Source organism: Carassius auratus, chromosome 40 (genome assembly GCF_003368295.1).
Source record: "Carassius auratus strain Wakin chromosome 40, ASM336829v1, whole genome shotgun sequence".
Classification (NCBI taxonomy): domain Eukaryota; kingdom Metazoa; phylum Chordata; class Actinopteri; order Cypriniformes; family Cyprinidae; genus Carassius; species Carassius auratus.
Window position 1 is genome coordinate 4113629 of NC_039282.1, and position 4999 is coordinate 4118627.

The 4999-nt window shown below is 36.5% G+C and overlaps 1 pseudogene; it reads left to right on the forward strand.

Moving 5' to 3' along the window:
• Positions 1–4389, forward strand: part of LOC113058301 (zinc finger protein neuro-d4-like) — a 43985-nt pseudogene extending 39596 nt beyond the window's left edge.
• Positions 4390–4999: the final 610 nt, after the last annotated feature.

A 4999-nucleotide genomic window follows, 5' to 3' on the forward strand; every position in this document is an offset into this window, starting at 1 on the left:
CTGACAGCCCTTCCTGAAAGTCCAACACCTCTGATTTGTTCTTCATGGTAGAAATGAGTATGTGACACTATTTATTTCAATTGTTTATTTATGGCCAATAGGATGATGTTGATAATAATTATTCCTATTGTTGTTGCTGTTGGTTTTATTGTTGTTTTACTTATTATTATTATTATTATTATACAGATAATATATAAATATTAAAACAAAAACGTGCCAAAAAAGCACTCATTGTCTTGTCCAAATTTTTTAATAATAATAATAAGTATAAAAAAATGTGCCACAAAAAGCACTTGACGCCATGTTCATATGTTTTTAAAACAACAACAGCCACAACAATAATAATAATCATTTTAGTTTTATTATTATTAAACATAAAGACAAGTGACCAGTATATTTGAATTGTCTATATATAAATTTAATAATAATAATAATAATTATTATTATTATTAATAAACATGAAGACACGTGACCAGTTTAATTGAATTGTTTATGAGTTTAATAATAATAATAATAATAATAATAATAATAATGATAAAAATTTATACAATTTATAAAAATATTCACAAATGCATTCACATTTATCTTGCAATGCTGAGTGAAGATACAAATATTTATTTGTAAAATGAGAAACAACATTTAAAATGAATGCATTTTTGTATTGTATATATTTGTTTGAGTGTTTTTGAATTGCCCTATGCATTAGTGAGAGTATCTGATACAGTTTTAACTTCACAACAGTGAACCGGTGCAGACAGTCCAGACAGCTGGAGTACCTCCAGCTTTTATTCCCGCACTATTCAAACTTTGCTAAAACCTGACCTGTGCTGAAATGGGTAGAGCTGGGCTTTAAGCACCCTGGACAGTTCCCCAGCACACGGTGTGCTCGTCTCATTGCAGACCTGCCTTTAAAACTACTGCTGATATCCATGCAACACAACGCAGCCTCTCACACACCACAAGCTCTTACTGTACGTCCTAATGCCATCTTGATTTAGAAACCGCTTCAGTCTAGTTCTTGCCCCCGCTCAACTTTGCATGCACAATTTGTGGAGTTATTTGCGTGTGTTTTCACACAGAGGTTTGGACGGCGAACACTTTTTCATCTGCACTGGGTTTTACTTCCTCCATCTCTTATCTTATCCTGGTTCATTCTCTCTAGAGATTAGAGAATAAAACAGCACCCCCTTTCCCCGTTCTCTCTCTCTCTCTTTATAACACACACGTGCTCCCTCCCCCACTGATAGGATCTCTAGAGGATGGAGTGGATTAATGACCTCGCTGGAGAAGGGCCAGAGCTCTCTAAATCACCAGCACATGATCACTCTGTGTGTGTGTGTGTGTGTGTGTGTGTGTGTGTGTTGTTTTACACTGCTGCATACACTTATATATACTACTATATATATATATGTCTGCAGCAAAACCAGTCGCACTGTTGCATTAAATCCAACCGGCTGAAAGCCAGACCCGTTCAGCCATGAATTCAAGCCGATCTGAGCACTGCACAGAGCTGTCCTTGTCTTCCTTGTTAATTATATACACCAGTCTCCTGCTGTGTATTTGTTTGTCTCCGCAGCAGTTTCCTCTCTTCCTGTGACAATATTTAACAGACCTCCAGTTGTCCCAGTGGAGAGCCTGTCCCCCTCCCTCCGCTCCGACTGCAGGCTTCAGCAGGCCTATATACCACTGTGATAGGAAACATATGGACAGAAACACACTGCACAATCCGGCAGGCGTCATATGAGCAGCTCTAGTTAGTGCTGCTCACACTATTGCTCATATTTAGGGTTGGGATTTGAAGAAAGCTCTCAGTATTAAAATGTGTTTGTGCTACATGAATGATACTTATTTGTGAAGCAGATATGTGATTTTCTTCTTGTGAACAGTAAAATGGGCACTGCTTGAGGGACTGGATTCATGTCTAGAGACCAGAATATTACAGAGGCTTGACGGTGGTCTTTTTTAAGCACAGAAACCAGACAGAAATACCCTAGCAACAGCAACCAATCCATAACAATTTAACATCCTACATCTAAAATTGTCTAAAAATGTATTTATTAATTCGTAAAATGTTAAAATCATTACCATTGGTTAATGTGTATTTAACTAACAATGAACAATATTTTAAAGCATAACTTATTGTACACTAGTGTTGGTTATAATATATATATATAAATACTTTTGTACATTTATTTTTTACATTTATTTTATCAAATATGTAAAAAATGTAATATTGTGAAATATTATTACAATAATATAAGAAATAAAAACATTATTTTAATGTATTTAAAATTTCTATTTATTCTGGTGATGGAAAAGTTGAATTTTCAGCAGCCATGATACTCTTTTTATTACAGGATTATTTAATAAATAGAAAAACATTTAATGACAATTTGCACATATACTAAGATATTATTAACATTTACAGTTTTGTAATTTAACATTTGTTAATGTATTATGAAGAATTAGAGATGAACAATATTTTTACAAATTACCATTGATTTAGTTTTAATTAGTTAATAAATGCTGTAAAAATGTTTTCATTGTAAGTCTATGACACGTAACAAATTAATGAATAATAACATAGTTCTAAATTGCATTTCCATAACATGCACCTTTCTCTTCTGTTTGCAGCTAAAAAAGCAGCCGATGGTTCTGTCATCCCGAACGGCTACTGTGACTTCTGTCTAGGAGGCTCTAAGAAAACAGGCTGTCCTGAAGATCTCATTTCCTGTGCGGACTGCGGCCGATCAGGTGCGACCAAACCCATGTAAGCTCTGCTCGGAAATAGGATTTATTCGTTTTCTCAACATATTACCTTCTTTCTGGGCTCTTGCAGGTCATCCGTCGTGCCTGCAGTTCACGGTCAACATGACGGCGGCGGTGAGGACCTACCGCTGGCAGTGCATCGAGTGCAAATCCTGCAGCCTGTGCGGAACATCAGAGAACGATGTAAGTCAACTGAACCAAGCCACTTACTTTTCCACTGCAATCTTTGTTGTGCAACTGCAAACTGTTTACTCCAAGGCCCCAGCGCTGGTGTTTGGGGACATGTCCATACAAGGATCAACTTGCATTATTTTTACAGGATCAGCTTTTATTCTGTGATGATTGTGACAGAGGGTATCACATGTATTGTCTAAGCCCCCCTATGTCGGAGCCTCCGGAGGGTATGTGTTATGTGTTTTACATTGATGTGTTTAAAAATCACAATTTTTTTACTTGCATAAAAATGCATAAGAGTTATTTTCATATACATTCACATAAAAAAAAAAAAAATATATATATATATATATATATATATAAGTATATATTTATTTTCATAATAATGCATATAATGTCAAATAAATGTAAAAGCATACACACACACATACACACAAGTATACAAGCATATAATATTAAGAAAATAACATATATATATATATATATATATATATATATATATATATAGCTGTACCTTGTACATTAGTGCTGTCAAAATTAGCATGTTAACACATGCAATTATGTTTTTCAGATTAACGAGTTAAAATATTTAATGCAATTAATGCAGGGGCGTAGCTAGGGTTGCTCGTAGCTCACTCACAACTGCTGTTCCTGTCTCTTTTTTTCTTGACAAGAAATGCATTTATTTAAAATGCAGAATATACATCTGACTATACATAATTTGTGGCTCTTCATTTGCAGGGAGCTGGAGTTGCCATCTGTGTCTGCGCCAGCTAAAGGAAAAAGCGTCCGCCTACATCACACTAACCTAATCTCCGTGCCCTACTTCACCCTAGCAGTCTCATCCTACTCTATCCCATCATCAAATCCAAAGAGACTCCCCCAACATCCACCAGAAGAGAACATGTTTCATCTGCCCATTGCCTGTATGGTGACTGCAAGGAAAACGTAGGGTGCGACTAACATTTTTGTATGTCAATTGGGACTCAAGCAGACCTTTCCTTAACAGTCCCCCAAAGAGTTGTTTCTTTTATGGATCAGAGAGGTCTTCTTCTTGCCTGGCTTGATCTTATGGTGGTTAAACCAGTAGTGCCAAACGGTTTGTCACTGAGGAGACATTTTACACGAGTCTAAGGGGGGCGTGTCAGTGGGAGGAGTCTCTGTGATATTAGATGACGCACCTACTGCAGTTGAGACAAGTGCCACATGATCTCACCGCAGCTTTTGGTTGGTTTAGCTCTGGTGAGAGATGGTATCAGTGTGCCATTGATTCTTAGCAGTATATTCTTCAGGAGTAGACACCAGCACATAATGAGATCATGTTTAGTCATTCAATTTGGCCTTACTCTAGTTATAATTAGACTTCAGTTGTAGAGATGAATGAAATCTTCAATAATTAAAGGTGCTGTACGTAAGTTTTTGACTCTACTAAAGCATAGAAATACCATAATATGTTTGCAGATATTTAAGAAACATGAAAGTTTACATACTTGTTTATCTGAAAAACAATGCTACAGTCAGTTTTTCTCCTTTGAAAATGAGAACGTCGGTCTCTGTTTTGGTTTGGGTTTGAAACCTGCCCACTGCCAGTTTACCCAATCATATTTCAGCACCCTGGGTTGCAAATTGGTGGAAAACACAGCGTATTTCATTTCATTCCATTCCATTCATTGTCAAGTGCGCTTGTTCCTGTTTGTGTCGTCAATCTGGCAACCTGCGTGTGCGTTAAGTCTGAGGAGGAGGAGCCGGGTGAAAAAAACCCGTTTCAATATTTTTAATTTGGACCGCAATACGTAGTTCAACCACTCGGGTCAATCCTACATACAGCACCTTTAATATCCCTTGAAGGTACAACTTTTTGGTTCTTTCAACACAAATCAGTATTAAAAGGAATACTCCTGGTTTGATACAAGTTACTCTACTTGTGGAATAATGTTGATTACCACAAAACTTGTCAGTTTTCTTTATAAAATCCAAAACTAGGGAGTGGTTGGGATCTGCAGGACCCAAAACAATCTAATTTCCACCAAAATTCTGACTCGAAAAAGTACGAATT